This window comes from Bufo bufo, chromosome 6 (assembly GCF_905171765.1).
Source record: "Bufo bufo chromosome 6, aBufBuf1.1, whole genome shotgun sequence".
In the NCBI taxonomy this organism is placed as follows: Eukaryota; Metazoa; Chordata; class Amphibia; order Anura; family Bufonidae; genus Bufo; species Bufo bufo.
In genome coordinates this window covers 411,920,833-411,939,536 of record NC_053394.1, presented here as the reverse complement: position 1 = coordinate 411,939,536, position 18,704 = coordinate 411,920,833, and the positions used below count along the sequence as shown (strand labels likewise).

Below are 18,704 nucleotides of genomic sequence, written 5' to 3'. Positions count from 1 at the left end.
TCATTTGACCTCAACCCCACAATATCACACGCAATCTCTCTTTGTTCAAATTTCATCATCACTTTTCGCTTATCCTTAAAACCATTCATTCCTACATCCCACAAATCAAACTTCCTAATAAACCTTTCGATCACCTCATACCATACCGGACACTTAAAAGACACAGGCACTCTAGCATCCCTTTCACGCCACTTCATTCCATACATCATCCAACCAGCCATATATTTTACCATATAGGCACACTTATTCTGTTTTCCCACTAAACACACAAAATTTTTTATATAATTTAAACCAAGAAACAACTCCAAATTTGGGAAATTCAAACCACCATTCATACTACTTTTATACACATACTCTCTTTTTAATCTTTCCATACAACTTCCCCACAAAAACGTAAACACTAATCTCTCCACTTTCATAACTTTTTTTGAACATACAGGATACACCCCAGCCACAAACAGAATTATTGGTAGAATAACAGCCTTAATTATCAGCACTTTCCCTGTAAGTGACAGGTCTCTCATTCTCCAAAAATTAAGTTTTTTCTCAATCTTTCTTCCACATTCATCCCAACTCTCATCTCCTTTCAAACCATCATTGAAACGAATACCCAACACCTTCACATCACCACTCTCATTCTCCAGACAAATACTCCTATCACCAAAACATTTGAAACTACACTTACTCCAATTCACTTTGAAAGCTGACACACTACAAAACATATCCAGCCATAACCTCACTCTCCTCATACTAGCCAGATTATCACTTATCACCACAACATCGTCCATATATCCTAATACCTTCACGACTTTCCCCATACTCCCTGGAATCAACATACCTTTCATCACTTTATCCTTTCTTACCAAGCACAGCAACACTTCAATCACAGCAATAAAAAGCACAGGCGACATAGGGCAGCCCTGCCTCACACCACTTTGCACACTCACCTTTTTACTCAACCATCCATTAATCAGAAATTCACTCGATACATTCCCATATAAACTCTTCACCCCCTCTACAAACATTCTTGGAAAACCCATCCACTCCAACACAATAAACATAAATCGATGAGCCACTCTGTCATATGCCTTTTCAAAATCAATTGATAGTACTATACAATTCTGCTTTCTATACATACAGTCCCCAATCACATCTCTCAACAAAACTAAATTCCCATTCATACTCCTACCTGGCACTGCACAAACCTGATCTTCATTCACAACCTCACCAATTACATCACGCATCCGAGTCGCCAACAACTTAGCGTAGATTTTATAATCCGCGTTTAATAAAGTGATAGGCCTCCAGTTCTCTATCCTGTTCCTATCACCTTTTTTAAAAATCAGAACGACCACACCATCCTTCATTGAGTTACCTATTACACCATTCTTCCACATGTATTCACAAACTTCCAAAAAATCCTTTGCAATCCACTCCCACACTCTCACATAAAATTCTATCGGCAGTCCATCCTTACCAGGCGTCTTGTTTTTCTTAAAACTCCAAACAATCCTTCTTACTTCCTCTATAGAAATGTCCGCACACAACAACTCACGACTATCCACACAAAGTTTCTCATCCAAAGCATTCAGCACTTCCCACGTTAAACCTTCATCAATCCATTTCTTCCCATATAAATTCCCATAGAAGTCTTCCACTACCCCAATCACACTTTTACCACTAACACACGTACCACTATTATCCATCAATTCGCACATGTCCTTTCTTTTATCACATACCTTCTTAAAGAAAAATCTAGAGCACTTCTCATTCTTCTCAATCACCTCAACTTTCGTCCTAAATATAATCTCCTTTCCCTTTTTATCCATAAACAAATTCCTTTCCCTTTTTACTTCATCTAACAAGACTCTCACATCCACTCCCATAGCATTCAATTTTCTCAACCACTCAATCCTATGATTTAGACTCTCATATTCATTCCTCAACTTTCTCGCTCTCTTATATGCCCATTTTTTGAAAAAAAGCTTAATTCTCGATTTTACCCATTCCCACCATAGTAACACATTCACAAAATCATTCTTTCTCAATTTCCATCTCTCATACTGGTACTTAAACACTCTCATCACTATCTCATCCTCCAACAAAACCACATTCAATTTCCACACACCTCTACCATACATAGCCTCTTCATCCCCTTCCACACAACAAGACAAACACATATGATCCGAAAATAAGACATCAAATTGTGACATTTTTTTACAACTTAAATTTTTTGACAAAAGAACAAAGTCAATTCTTGACGTAATACCCCCCCTATCTGCCTTATAAGTAGCAGGTGGTGGCTTTCCTAAGGTCAAAGCAGCATCAACAAAAGAAAAATCAGCAATAATTTTACATAACTTATTCCCTGTCACATCCCTTTTCTCCCCCTCAATTGTACAGTTAAAGTCACCTAACAAAATAGTCGGCATCCTGCCTAACAAAAAGAAATTTAACTTTTCTAGCAACTCTAACCGCTCATTTTTCTTAGCAGGACAATAAACATTAACAACTCTAATCCTCCACCCTTTATAATTAATTATGGCAACCACACACCTCCCCGCCTCCACAACTGTGTAACTTTCAAAACTACAATCCTTGTGACACAATAATATCCCCACACCATCGTTCCTATTTACAGGAGAACCTGACCACAAAGTGTCCCCATAAGACCACTCACCAGCAGGCACAGGCTCCGAAATGCCACATTCCTGAAGGCAGGCTATATCTGGACTTTGATTTTTAATCCAGTCAAGAATGGCAGTTCGTCTAGTTTTAGACTTCAATAGCCTCACATTCAAGGATAGGAAAGATATTGCAGTTTTTCTCCCCATTGGAGGATTTTGTTCCGGGTATAATTACCCATGCCCCACTGTCTTTTTAGCCAATCCCGCCTGGGGGTTGCCCTCCGGACGCAAAGTCTCTGGTTCTTGCCTCGTCCAAAAAAAACGCATTATCCGGAATACAAGGAGCTGGGTACTCCTCATGCCTTATCGGGCTCTGCACCTCCCCGCTGAACTGTGGAGGTGATAAGCGGGGTTTCTTTGCTGAACCATCCAGTCTGTCTTCTGCTGGTCTCATAGTTGGCGATATGAAATCACTAGGGGAAGCAAAATCTCCCTGCCCCTCCCCCTCACGCTGCTCCTCCATTCCATCCCAGCTAGCAGGCGGAGATCCGGACAAGGGAGACAGCACCTCCCCCTCTCCATGAAGAATTGCACTCGGTCCAAACAGCTGAGGAAAATCATCTGTGTGAAAGACATCCATTTCCACATTCTCAGCGACGACAGGAGAAGTAAGTTGCTGGACACTTTCACTCGGCTGTACGCTGGTCTCTGGTTGAACAGGCTCCTGGGATGCCTGCGCTGAAGTCTGCGGCACTTGCACCATGCTCTTTTGTTGCGGCCCAGCAGCCTTTGCTCTGACTGCATTTGCATAGGAGGTAGGTCTTGCTCTGTAACCCCTGGAGGGACACTCTGCAAAAGCATGACCTTCTTTTTCACACAGGTTGCACATAATTAGGTTAGTACAGTCCTTAGTAACATGCCCCTCTTTGCGGCATTTTGAACAAACAACAGAAGGACGGTCACAGTTTGCTTGCACATGTCCGTACATTTGACACTTTCGGCAATACGCTAGTGCGTCCTGAAAGAAAATAAGACCTCTGTCTTTGCCAATGGTGAAGCTCTGAGGCGGATGATTCACTCCACCTGGACTCAGCGGGTCAGGGCGGAATCTTACAAAGTACTTATGTTTGCCTGTCCATAAGCCATGAGTCCCCATTACTTTATGCGAATACACCACTTTTTCGCAGTATTTTGTCAGAAAAAGAAAAATATCGTCCGTGTCAACATAAGGATTGTACATAAAAACAACTAAATGCACATCCCTGTTATATAAAACTGTAAATGTCAAGCCGTCCAAATCAGGGTTATTCTTATTTGATTCCAGAAAAAAATACAAATTATGGCAAGCTCCAATAGATGTCAGGACTAGCACACGGCGTCCGCCCATTCTGTCTTGTAAGCAAAGAACATCTGACATATTTACGTGCAAGGTTTTAAAAAGTACCTCCTTCACAAGATGGTCGTCTGTAAACTTGTCCTTTTTCTCCTCATCAACGGTAATTCCAAAAGCATTTCGGACCCGGAAGTCTCCGGTCCCAGCGTACTCGATCCTTACGCCCATATTCAGATCGCCTTCCAGGTATCCAACCTTCTCCCAAAGCTACAGAGCCAAGAGCATGGTGGGAATCCTTCTGACCAGATACTTGATCTTAGCCAAAAGGCCGAGAAGCGATAACCTGAAAAGGGTTCGCAGTACAGGCCGATGGTCCCCAATGCAGAGCACTAATGAAGGCAATAGACTACTGTCCCCAGCCCAATACACAGTCCGGGAGGCTTCTTTCTCTCACAAACCGGGGAAAACGTTCGCGCGCGTCCTACGCTCAGAAGTCACCAGCATGCTCCTTTTCGTGTTTGCTATCTGCATAGCTCCGCCCACACGCGACTTTTGGACACGCCTTTTCTTCGCACGAAATTCCTGGTGCGGTGCCAAAGCACGCCAAGCAGAAAACATGATAGGAATAGTAGTGAGTGAAAGGGAAAAAAAAAAAAAAAAAAAAAAAGGCTAAGCATTGTTGATTGTGATGTCACGGCCCCATTGTTGAGTGTTCCATCAGGGCCCTTGTGATGTCATCCAATAGCTGACCTTACTTGACCTCTTTGACCTCTTGACCTGACAAGGCTCTTGTGACACGCGCAGTGTTCCGTCCATTGAACAGACAAGGTAGGTCCAGCTGCATAGGAAGTGCTGGGCTACTTTTTAGCCACCAAGTAATCCAGTTCAAAAGATCCACAAGAGGGAGACACAGGCAAACTTTACTCATTTATTGAAGCACTGCAAAAGCTAAATGGTTACATCCAGCCAACTTGATACAAAAAGGGGTCAATTGCCTGCCAGAGACGACTCAGCAACCAACCCCTCCGAGGTGTGCACAACAGGCCCAAATCAAACGTGGAGGAGGTCCAAACAATTCATTCAGGTGATAAGCCAATTAACCAATCATCAGTCTTAATTGGATCCAGGGTGTGACGACACTGGGGCTGACTGGGTTGCTTGGTGCTGGAAACAACCAACAGCTGATGCAATTAGGAGATTGACAGACTAGATGCAGGTATTATATGCAAAAAGCAACACTGCACTGACTGACTGGGCAGACAGAGAGAGGAGAAGCTGAAGGAGGCAGGACACACACAACTTTCCACTTGCTTGGCTGGAAGGATGATGCTTGCAATCCATTTCAATTTCATTCTGTTTTTCATACTGGATTAGAAGGGGTGCACCGGTCCTGGAGGTACTGCAATACCAGGTCAATGCGTGGAGTGGACAGAGCAAGCTCTTTTTCCATCTCCCTGTTCGAAAAATCCATTTAATATATGGTCCCCAGATAGGGGACGTATCAGATATTAAACTGATAAGAACAGATTTTTTTTTTTTTTTTTTTTTTATTTCCATCAGTCAACAAACACTCTTGAACCTCTGGTCATTTCACTATTCAGTGACTCACCATATTCAAGTGATCTCAACATCATCTGGACTTATTTTATTTTATTAAAAGGATAGAAAACATTCCACATACTCATTTAACACAAATGTTTCCATTTTTCGAATTTCCACCATCCCTCAGCTTTCCCTTCATCCCATTTTCCCCGATCATGCAAGACCACTAAATAAACCCTAGAAAGGAATAATTTCACCGTATTCTGTTCAGATATTTTGGTTTTCCTAAAAATTAAAAGGTTTCTCACATCCCATAACGTTGCTTTTAGTATTGTAAAAATAATCCAATATATTCTGGTTTCCACTCTTCTAGAAAAATCATGTCCGATCAATAAGTGTTCGTATCCATAGTCAGAATCGAGTATAATTTTCAGCCAACCTTTCAAGTGTAACAGAACCTGTTTTGTGAACACACAGGACCAAAAAATATGTTCCAAGTCCTCCATCCCACCACATCCGTCTCTTGGACATACTTCCACAACATCTATACCTCTTGTTCTCAGGAAGGTTCGTGTAGGCAGACACCCATGTAGAGTCATCCAAGCAATGTCCAAATATCTATTAAGGATTCCTGGGGTCCGGAAAAGTTTCCATATAAACTCTGACTGCTTAGCATTAAGGAAAGGCACATCACTTATTACTTCATTACTTCTTAGGCATCCCATTAATGTTATTTTGTTGATATTAGTTATACGACTCAGATCATATTTTCCATAAAAAGATTTCATAGTCACATAGAAAGCAGGTAGGATCTGCGACACTGGTTTCCGCAGGTCTTTTTCAATCCATTTCCATTTTACAAACAGCCATCCTGTCAAATATTTTGTCATACAAGCTGTCCTACTTTCAGTTTTAACAATGTTATAAATCAAAAGAAAGTAATGCATGTTCAAAAAGAAATCGATATTTGGAAACTCATATCCCCCAAAAGTTCTCCTCTTCATTACAGTTTCTCTTCTGGACTTCTCCATTTTAGAGTTCCAGAAGAAAACAAATAGTTTCCTAATTATCCTTCTCATCCATAATTTCCCAGGTGGGAAAATCACAGCTGTGTACAGAAGTAATGGCAATATAATAGCCTTAATTATTAATGTCTTTCCTTTCAGAGATAGATCTCGCAATTTCCAGAATGCTAGTTTCATATCGATTTTAGCTTCTAATTTATCGAAACTCTGTTTTCCTTTGAGATTGTTCTCGAAAACTACCCCTAACACTTCAATATCCTCTTTTTGGGGTACTTCTGTCACATTGATTCCCACCTTCCTCCCAAAATTACATATTTGACACTTATTCCAATTAACTCGCATTCCAGATACAGCACAAAAAATTTTTAAATGCAGATTAGCACGATTTAGATCCGCCTGTGATCCACACACAAAGACCACATCGTCCATATATGCTAAAGATTTAACACTCTGCCCATCCCCACCAGGAATATGGAAACCAGTTACATGTTTGTCTTTTTGTAATGTCATCAATAATCCTTCCATTACACAGATGAAGAGAATAGGTGAAAGCGGGCATCCCTGCCTCACTCCTGATTTAACTTGGACATTTGGACCAACATGACCGTTTACCAGGATCCTACTCCCCACCTCCTTATATAAGCCCTGTATAACTGTAATTAATTTCGGTGGCACTCCCATCTTTATCAAAGTAATAAACATAAACCGGTGAGAAACTTTGTCAAAAGCTTTCTCTAAATCAATACCTTCCAAAATCAGAGGGAATTGGGCATTATTCGCATGAAAGATCATATCTCTCAAGAGCAATAAATTGTCAGATATCTTTCTTCCCGGAATAGCACAAGTTTGGTGTACATCAATCATGAATTTAACTACATGACTAAGTCTACTGGCCACAATTTTTGCTAAGATCTTATAGTCACTAGTTAGTAAGGTTATTGGTCTCCAGTTTTTAACTTCTCTCCTATCACCTTTCTTATAGATCAAGGTGACTACCCCTTGCTTCATCGACTCAGACAACGAGCCGGAATTAAAGGCGTATTTGATAACACCCACCATCTGCTCTTTAATGAAAGGCCAACAGGAAATATAAAATTCAACGGGAAGCCCGTCAATACCCGGAGTTTTACCTTTTGACATAGCACTTAACACATTATTCATTGATTTCCCCATCCAAAAAATCCAACTCACATCTTGGGATATTATTTTCCAAAACCTTACAATATTCTTCAATTTCTTTATCTGATGCTGCATTATCCTGACCAAATAGAGATTCATAAAACTTACTAATTTCAGTAATCATTTTATCTCCAGTTACCTCTTCACCCTCAGACAACACAGAGTCAAAAAAGCCTTTTGCCTTAAAACATTTTTTGAAGAAATATCTAGTGCATTGTTCATGCTCTTCCAGATGCTTAACTTTTGCCTGTAATACAATCTTTTTCCCTCGTTCCATCAGCCCTTTTCTTATTCCCTCTTTCACTTTACTCAACTCTCCCTCTACCTCAAAGCCGACACTTTTTAATTTGTATAAAGTCTCTAGTCTTTTCACCAACAAAACTTCTCTTTCTTTTTCTTTTCTGGCTTTCCAGACCCCAACACCTTTAAGATAATCAGTCATCCTGTTTTTAGTCCAATCCCACCACTGTAATATATTAACGAACCCTTTTTGTTTCCCAACACAGTAATTAAATAATTTTTCTAACTCTTGCATCACCTCTTTGTCTTCTAGCAAGCTAATGTTCAATTTCCATAACCCCTTCCCAAAGGTCACAGACTCTGTCATACAAACCTCCGCTTTGACAATTTTATGGTCGGAAACTCCAACCATCAAGTGCTTACAATTCTTAATTTTGATCCCTTGAGAAACCAAAAGAAAATCTAATCTTGATTTTACAGTACCACTTTCAGCAAGAAAAGTAAATCTATCTGCACTATCAACCAATAGACCAGCGTCCTGGTAGTGTAGATCTTGAATAATTTGGTTTAAAGCTATAGAAGACGCGTCTAGCTTAGATTCAACCACACCCTCTCTATCAATAGCGAACCTAATACAATTAAAGTCGCCAGCCACAATTGTAGATATTCTACCTGGCAAATAAAATTTTACTACTTCAAAAAAATTAATCCTATCCTTTTTCTCCACAGGAGCATATAAATTAAAGATCCTCATACTTTGCCCCAAAAAATCAAATTCCAGAATAACAAACCTTCCTGGGATCACAACTTTAAATTCTTTTACAACTATATTTTTATTTTTAACCAATACACCTACCCCTGTATTCCTGTTCTCACTACAAGGGGACCAAAAAGAATGACCGTGACACCATTCAGAATCCAAAGGAGCGACACTAATGGCACATTCCTGTAAGCAGAAGAGATCAATACTCATTTTACCTAGTTTGTCAAAGACACCTGCCCTTCTATGAACATTCCCTATACTTCTCACATTCCAAGATGCCACTATTAAACTCATAGTGACTATAATGAAGTAATACTTACAATCCATCCTAACTCTTGGCATTCCTACTTAGACTAACTCTCATCAACCTATCTACACTTTCTTGCTCTAGGAACACATTACCAGGCGAACCCTGAGAGGCGTTACCACAATCCCCTGCCAGGGAGGACAAAGCCTCAAACCTATTTGCATGCTCGTACTTAAGTCTTTTATGCATACCACCCCCAGACCACTCCCCTTCATCCTCCCCAGAAGACTTTGCAACACATCTTTGACCGGGTGTTATCCCATCTTCAGAATCAACCTCACAAAAGGTAGATGGACTGATTGGACTCATCACCTCCAAAACTTCTCCACTCATTTCATTAGAGATCTCATGGATCATCATTTCCACATTTTCCTCCCCAACATTCACCTCCTCTGCACCTTGTTGGGAGTTACCTGAAATAATCTCCATGTGGACACCATCCTCACGGTCAAGAGGAGGTTACACTACCGCATTACTTTCTCCCATTTCATTAACCAGAGAGGAGGGAGCTCCATCGTCACATTGGTCTGTGGACAAGCCCTCCTGCTCTGCCAAACGCGCCATTTCACGCACCATTTCTCTCCTCCTCCCACCATCCTTCACCATTTTGGAAAAAAGGATTTTTCCACCTCTATCACATGTTCTGGCCATGTGCCCCGCCATTCCACACAGGTCACACACCCGTTCATTTTTACACTCGAGAGACTTATGACCCGGGTTACCACAATTTTTACAAACTACCCCTTTCTGACAGAGGTCTTTTGTATGTCCATAATTATTACAGTTCCTACAAAAAGAGGTTTGCCGCCCAAAAAAAAAATAACCTCTTTCTCCACCAATTGAAAAATTCGCGGGGGGACAAATGTATCCTTCCAGGCTAGTATTGTCCTTTTTAAATACAACAAAGAACTTCCATTTCCCATTATGCATACCCCATTTGTTAAGCATCTTATCTCCTCCGTCGATTTGCTCACAAAAGCGGTAAAGATATGCTTTAACAATGTCAATGTTTATCCTAGGATTATACATATGGACAATCAATCTCCGCCTGTATTGCTTAAAGCAAGGTTCAACATTCACTTTATCGAGAATAGCCTCTCTACTTGCCAAGATCCTTGCCACCGCATTCAAGCAGTCTGCTTCTGAGTATAAAGTCAAATCGTAAATCCCTTGGGAAGGAAAATCCTGCAAACATTCCACATCTTGGGACTTCAACTGCAATACCTTAAAGATGACTTCTTCCACGATTGTCTTCAGAGTTACCTCCTTCTTAAATTCAGGCTTTACCTGGAAGCGGATTGTGTCCTGTCCACCACGAAAAGACGCCATCCTGTCGCTTGAGAAAAGATCCCCACTCGAGCATCCAGGGCCCTCCCAAGGAGGACCCTATGAAAAACCCCTCAGCTCAGACCAGGCAATAAACCTAGATCTTCGCCAAAAGGCCGAGAAGCGATAACCTGAAAAGGGTTCGCAGTACAGGCCGATGGTCCCCAATGCAGAGCACTAATGAAGGCAATAGACTACTGTCCCCAGCCCAATACACAGTCCGGGAGGCTTCTTTCTCTCACAAACCGGGGAAAACGTTCGCGCGCGTCCTACGCTCAGAAGTCACCAGCATGCTCCTTTTCGTGTTTGCTATCTGCATAGCTCCGCCCACACGTGACTTTTGGACACGCCTTTTCTTCGCACTAAATTCCTGGTGCGGTGCCAAAGCACACCAAGCAGAAAACATGATAGGAATAGTAGTGAGTGAAAGGGGGAAAAAAAAAGGCTAAGCATTGTTGATTGTGATGTCACGGCCCCATTGTTGAGTGTTCCATCAGGGCCCTTGTGATGTCATCCAATAGCTGACCTTACTTGACCTCTTTGACCTCTTGACCTGACAAGGCTCTTGTGACACGCGCAGTGTTCCGTCCATTGAACAGACAAGGTAGGTCCAGCTGCATAGGAAGTGCTGGGCTACTTTTTAGCCACCAAGTAATCCAGTTCAAAAGATCCACAAGAGGGAGACACAGGCAAACTTTACTCATTTATTGAAGCACTGCAAAAGCTAAATGGTTACATCCAGCCAACTTGATACAAAAAGGGGTCAATTGCCTGCCAGAGACGACTCAGCAACCAACCCCTCCGAGGTGTGCACAACAGGCCCAAATCAAACGTGGAGGAGGTCCAAACAATTCATTCAGGTGATAAGCCAATTAACCAATCATCAGTCTTAATTGGATCCAGGGTGTGACGACACTGGGGCTGACTGGGTTGCTTGGTGCTGGAAACAACCAACAGCTGATGCAATTAGGAGATTGACAGACTAGATGCAGGTATTATATGCAAAAAGCAACACTGCACTGACTGACTGGGCAGACAGAGAGAGGAGAAGCTGAAGGAGGCAGGACACACACAACTTTCCACTTGCTTGGCTGGAAGGATGATGCTTGCAATCCATTTCAATTTCATTCTGTTTTTCATACTGGATTAGAAGGGGTGCACCGGTCCTGGAGGTACTGCAATACCAGGTCAATGCGTGGAGTGGACAGAGCAAGCTCTTTTTCCATCTCCCTGTTCGAAAAATCCATTTAATATATGGTCCCCAGATAGGGGACGTATCAGATATTAAACTGATAAGAACAGATTTTTTTTTAGTTGATAGCGTCAGAAGACGCCACATATTGTGTTATAACATTATATGTTTAGACGCTACATCATCCGTATCAACGGTCTTTTTTTATTTTTTATTTATTATTTATCTCTTTTTTTAAAAAAAAAACCAAAATAATATTTACATAAACATAAAAGACAAGACTTACAAAAAAACACATAACAAACACATATTCTCAAATTCTTAATTTCTTCATTTTCCTAATTCGTTGTACTTCTTTCCTACTTTCCAAGCAGCTATTAATAAAGCGTCCTGTAAAGTAGTCAAATCTTCCATAGTCATATCTATTCTATTGTCTAGTATATTTTTCAACCAACTCTCCACTTTATAGGTTTTCACAAAATCTTCTGGATCTTTTTCGTAGGCGCAAGAAATAAAGTTCCTCGCCAAAGTCCTCACCCTTGGATCTGGATAAATTCTATCCAAATTGATTTTCTTAAAATCTGCTGACAATTCCACTTTTCTTAGTAACCCCTCTTTACTCTTTACCATTCCTTCGTCTTCTGAAGCTGAAACTTCTATCCCTAATTCTTTAATCAACTCCTGTTTTTGAGTTTGTTCTCTTGCTTTATTTTTCTTTTCTTTTTCTTTTTCTCTTTCTTTCTGCTTTTCTTCTGGTTTATACTCTTTTTCCTTTTTATGACAATCACGGGCTCCCTCTCCCGTGGCATCCTCTTTATCCTTTTCTTTTTCTTTCTCTTTTTCTTTCTCTTTTTCTTCTGTTTTGTGCTCTTTTCCTTTCTTTTGACAATCACGGGCTAAATGCCCTTTTTCTTTACAAACGAAGCACAATCTAGGTGATTTGCATTCTGCAGGTCTATGACCTCCCCTTCCGCATAATGAACACAATTCATTTTCACAGGTATCTTTCTTGTGACCATACATTTTACACCTTGTACAGAAGCCCGTCATCCCGTTATAAAACAGATCACCAGTTGCTTTCCCGATTTTAAATCTTGCGTCTGGCATCATATAATTCCCTTTACCTATTTCCTTCAAAGACACTTTAAACCTCCATTTTGAAGTCCAATAACCGAATTGGTTATAAACTTTCCCTAAGGGAACTATTAAATCACAGGAATTTCTTAGAAATTCCATAATCCTCTCTTCATTAATATATGGCGAGTACATTTTTACCGTAATAATTTTTATATTGCTTTGGAAATGAGGAATAACCCTCACCCCAACTAACCTTGGGTCGGATTTAACTTCTTCCCATTTCCATAAAAAACTTGAACACAACTCGCCACTTTGCAGCACAAAGTCGTAATTTCTTCTTTTGGGATAGTCCATTAATGGCAAAACATCGTCCTTTCCAAATTTCAAGCATTCCTCCAATAAGACTCTCACGATGAAAGCGAGATCCTTCTTCTCCTGTTCCTTTTCTTCAATAATGATCCGCACTGCATTCCGCACTCGTGCATAGTCCGGCACAGACTCAAAGTCCTTTAGCTCTGGAATCGAAGTCTCCATTTCCTCTTCCATCTTAGCGAAAAGACCTCCACCACTCAGACAAGCGGCTAGGTGATCGCTCCTCGTTGCCCCGGGACTAAGCCTTCGCCCCAATAGCTGCAAAGGGTCTAGCCACAGCTATAAACTGTGGCCTTTCCCTAAGGCCGACGTTCATGGTACCCGGGGCACCTCCGGCCAAGACCAAGGCAGCACCTCTCGATACTACACTTGATCCTAGCCAAAAGGCCGAGAAGCGATAACCTGAAAAGGGTTCGCACTACAGGCCGATGGTCCCCAATGCAGAGCACTTATGAAGGCAATAGACTACTGTCCCCAGCCCAATACACAGTCCGGGAGGCTTCTTTCTCTCACAAACCGGGGAAAACGTTCGCGCGCGTCCTACGCTCAGAAGTCACCAGCATGCTCCTTTTCGTGTTTGCTATCTGCATAGCTCCGCCCACACGCGACTTTTGGACACGCCTTTTCTTCGCACGAAATTCCTGGTGCGGTGCCAAAGCACGCCAAGCAGAAAGCATGATAGGAATAGTAGTGAGTGAAAGGAAAAAAAAAAAAAAAAAAAAGGCTAAGCATTGTTGATTGTGATGTCACGGCCCCATTGTTGAGTGTTCCATCAGGGCCCTTGTGATGTCATCCAATAGCTGACCTTACTTGACCTCTTTGACCTCTTGACCTGACAAGGCTCTTGTGACACATGCAGTGTTCCGTCCATTGAACAGACAAGGTAGGTCCAGCTGCATAGGAAGTGCTGGGCTACTTTTTAGCCACCAAGTAATCCAGTTCAAAAGATCCACAAGAGGGAGACACAGGCAAACTTTACTCATTTATTGAAGCACTGCAAAAGCTAAATGGTTACATCCAGCCAACTTGATACAAAAAGGGGTCAATTGCCTGCCAGAGACGACTCAGCAACCAACCCCTCCGAGGTGTGCACAACAGGCCCAAATCAAACGTGGAGGAGGTCCAAACAATTCATTCAGGTGATAAGCCAATTAACCAATCATCAGTCCTAATTGGATCCAGGGTGTGACGACACTGGCTGACTGGGTTGCTTGGTGCTGGAAACAACCGACAGCTGATGCAATTAGGAGATTGACAGACTAGATGCAGGTATTATATGCAAAAAGCAACACTGCACTGACTGACTGGGCAGACAGAGAGAGAAGCTGAAGGAGGCACGACACACACAACTTTCCACTTGCTTGGCTGGAAGGATGATGCTTGCAATCCATTTCAATTTCATTCTGTTTTTCATACTGGATTAGAAGGGGTGCACCGGTCCTGGAGGTACTGCAATACCAGGTCAATGCGTGGAGTGGACAGAGCAAGCTCTTTTTCCATCTCCCTGTTCGAAAAATCCATTTAATATATGGTCCCCAGATAGGGGACGTATCAGATATTAAACTGATAAGAACAGATTTTTTTTTTTTTTTTTTTTTTTTTTTTATAAACCATCAGGTTTGGTTAATATTAGCAACTAACTAGCTCCATAACCAAATCATCATATGGCTTTTTTATTCAAAGGCATAACACAAAAAATATCATACAACAAGCTTTTTCCATTTTTTTACTTTCCAAACCCCTTCCGCATCATAACTATCCCCTTTTTTTAAATCCCACAAATAGCAAAAATACAATCTACTCATAAACAACTTAACACACTCATCCACCCCCCATAGCTCTCTCTTATAGACATACACATTCCGAGCATCCCATAATACTTCCTTAAGGCATGTCATCACTAACCACAACACTCTACTCCTTTTTCTACCCGATATCCCAATCCCAAAGAGTACAAAAGCATATGTCAAAAAACTTATTCCAGTTAATTCCTTTATCAGTTTCCCTACTTTTTTAAACACTTCTTGGGCAAAATTGCAATTCCAAAATAAGTGTACAATACTTTCACATCCCCCACAACCTTGCCTCGGACACACCTCACTCCTCACCAAATCCCGTCTCTTCTGTACCTCCCTCACAGGCAACGCTCCTTGCATACTCAACCATACCATGTCTCTTTGCTTATTAGTCATTCCATCCATACTTACATTCTTCCATACATTCTTAGCTTCTAATGAAGACAACAAATTAATCTCAGTTACCACCTCATCTTTTTTACACAAATTCAACACTTTCCTCTTGTCTTTTAAATCACTCACACCCAAACTCAACAACTCATTCTTCTTCACAAACCTCTCCATACCGCTGTACCAAAAGGGGCAAATAAAAGCCACCGGTTGCCTCAAATTCCTTTCACACCATCCCAGTCTGCAAAACAGCCAACCTCCAGTATACCTCATCATATATGCTACTTTACCGCCCCCATTCAATAACCTCAACACATTCACCAAAAAATTAATACATAAGTACAGCTCAACATTCGGAAAATTTAACCCACCATTCTCCCTACACATCATCACAGTCGTACGCCTAACTCTCTCCATTTTCACACCCCACAGAAACAAAAATAGAACTCGATTAATTTTCCTCAACTCTATACAGGTTGGAGGGAATACATTCCCGATATACAATAATAATGGTAAGATAACACATTTAATCACCAATATTTTCCCTCGATATGTCAACTCGCGCAACTTCCAAAAATCCAATTTCCTTGCAATCTTGCTCCTAACTTCGTCCCAGTTTGCATGACCATTCAATCGCTCATCAAACATAATACCCAACACTTTAATACTATCCACCACTTTCACACCTAGATCCGATACCTCACATCCACCCCCAAAACACTTCACCTCACATTTACTCCAATTCACTCTAAACGCTGAAGCACCGCAAAACACATCCGTAAGTAGCTTAGCTCTTTGCAATTCCGCTCTACTCTCACTTATCACACATACATCATCCATATATCCAAACACTTTCACACTCTTACCACCACTCCCAGGAACATTCACTCCTCTAATAAACTTGTCTTTCCTCACCATACAAAGTAACGGTTCCATGGCACAAATGAAAACTGCCGGTGATAACGGGCATCCCTGCCTAACACCTGATTTAACCCTAACTCTGTCACTCTCGATCCCATTCACCAACATTCGACTCCCTATTCCTTCATACAAACTCCTCACAGCTCTAACAAACCTACTCGGAAAACCCATCCTCTCTAACACTCTAAACAAAAACACATGAGAAAGCCTATCGAAAGCTTTTTCGAAATCCAACGAAAAAACATTCACACTCCTATCCCTCTGCAAACCATCCCATAAAACATCCCTCAACAGACTCAAATTACCAGAAATACTCGTCCAGGCACACCACACACTTGCTCCTCTTTCACTACTTGACCAATCACCCCACTCATCCTCTTCGCTAACAATCTTGCATACCCCTTATAATCCACATTCAAAAGAGTGATTGGTCTCCAATTACGCAAATCACTTTTAACACCTTTCTTGAAAATCAAGACAACTAACCCCTCTCTCATAGACTCACAAATTTTACCCTCCTCCCACATATATTTATACAATTCAACTAAGTCACTCCCTACCACATCCCAATATTTAGCATAGAATTCCACTGGAACTCCATCCCTACCTGGTGTCTTATTCATAGCCATACTGTTGACTATATCCCTTACTTCCTCCACAAAAATCTCCTCCACTAAACTACCTCTTCCCTCCACTCCTACTTTCTCTTCCAACACCCCTAATACCTCTTCCTCCAACCCCATATCCCTCACCTTTTCTCTATACAACTCCTCATAGAAGTCCACCACTACTCTCTTGACTTCTTCACCACAAACCTCAACCTCATCCATATCTTTCACCTTTTCTAAATCCATCCTTGCATTCACCACCTTTTTAAAGAAAAATCTAGAACAACACTCATCCTTCTCCATTACATCCAACTTGGCCTGAAACACAATTTGTTTCCCTCTATTACGCAATAATTCACTCATAATCTTTCTTTCCTCACACAACTGCTCATCCACATCATACCCCAACTCTCTCATTTCATGAAGAAAACTCAATCTCATATTACATCTCTCATATCTCTTTCTCTTTCTCGCAGCCCATCTATAACCCATCCTTTTAAAAAACACCTTCACTCTCTCTTTCACCCAATCCCACCACTCCAAAATACACTCAAAGTCCTTCTTTCTCCGGCTCCACCCAGCATACATTCTCTCAAATTTCTCTCTTACCTCAGCATCCTCCAACATACTTACATTCATTTTCCATACTCCTCTCCCATACTTCCTCTCACTCTCTATTTCCAACTCACACTGCAAGAATTCATGGTCCGAAAACCCCACTCGTACCTGTGAATAACATTTAACCACAAACCCTTTAGAAACAAACACATAGTCCAATCGGGAATGTATGCCTCCCCTGTCTGCATGGTACGTAGCTGGCACTGGATCTATTTTGCATATTTTAACTACATCACACAAGGTATTGTCAGTCATACTTTGCATAAACATTTTGCTGGTAATATCTGTTTTACTACCCTGCAAATGACAGTTGATATCCCCCACCACAACACATGGAATCCTACCAGGCAAATACAAATTAATTTTTTCAAATAAATCCTTCCTAAGATTTTTCTCTGTAGGTGCATAGATATTAATAATTCTAAACAAAAATTCCTTAAATTTAACATAAACCATAAGGCATCTACCTGGTTCTATTACTACATAATGATCTATAACAAAAAACTTATTTTTAAATAATACACCAACTCCATCATTCTTGTTGCATGGGGAGGTGGACCAAATGGACTCACCATGCTGCCATTCCGTTTTCAAAGGAACCTCCCCCAACCCACATTCCTGAAGGCAAAAAATGTCCCCTGATCTTGAGGCGATGTCCTCCAAAATGGCAGCTCTTCTGGCTCTGTCCTTAAACACCCTCACATTGAGGGAGCACACCGAGAACCTATAAGGGAGAAAAAACTAAAGAAAGCAAATGATCACGTGTTTGGAGGCATCTGCATCACTTCTACCAGATTTTCTACCTCCTGTGCACCCAAATACGCTGAAGAGTCCACGCTTCCTGGACTCAGCAACTCCCCAATTCCTTCTAATAGCTCAAAAGCGTTCTCAGTCTCAATCTCAAGAGTTTCTGTATGAGGCTGCCCACAAGGGGGGGTACCCTCCCCTGGAGACTCCGAAACATGAACTCTTTTGGCTCTTTTTGCTTTCTTTTTTGACGCCACCTCCCATCTATCTTCCTTCCCATTCTCCTTACCAAACTGAAAGAGGCCTTCAGAGTCCTCTGGGAAAACAGGCGAGTCCAAAAGAACCTGGGGGGGTGGGACTACCAATCCCTGCTGACTTCCCCCGGCTGCCTCCATAGGCTCAGGTTCCACACACTGAATCTGCACTGGAGCCTCCACAGACAATTGGGCTCCTGGCGACTGCCCTCCTTCCGAAGGAGCTCCAGACTCCCCATTAGAGTCATCATAGTTACCGTCTGGTCTGCTCGGCTTCCATCGTTTCTCCACTAGCCTTGTGGTCCTCTGCAAGGCTTCAGCATAGGTACGACCAGGAATCATGATCTTTGGACAGTTTCTGCATGCGTGTCCTGTCTTGCCACAGGC

General features: G+C 41.6%; 3 non-coding genes across 3 annotated transcripts; all 3 read right to left on the bottom strand.

Moving 5' to 3' along the window:
• Window positions 1-5,334: 5,334 nt before the first annotated feature.
• Window positions 5,335-5,534, bottom strand: LOC121006466. Its single transcript, XR_005780291.1, has one exon. It is a non-coding gene; the product is annotated as a U2 spliceosomal RNA (small nuclear RNA).
• Window positions 5,535-11,492: 5,958 nt separating this feature from the next.
• LOC121006371 lies at window positions 11,493-11,683 on the bottom strand. Its single transcript, XR_005780225.1, has one exon. It is a non-coding gene; the product is annotated as a U2 spliceosomal RNA (small nuclear RNA).
• Window positions 11,684-14,407: 2,724 nt separating this feature from the next.
• On the bottom strand, window positions 14,408-14,597 carry LOC121006448. Its single transcript, XR_005780281.1, has one exon. It is a non-coding gene; the product is annotated as a U2 spliceosomal RNA (small nuclear RNA).
• Window positions 14,598-18,704: the final 4,107 nt, after the last annotated feature.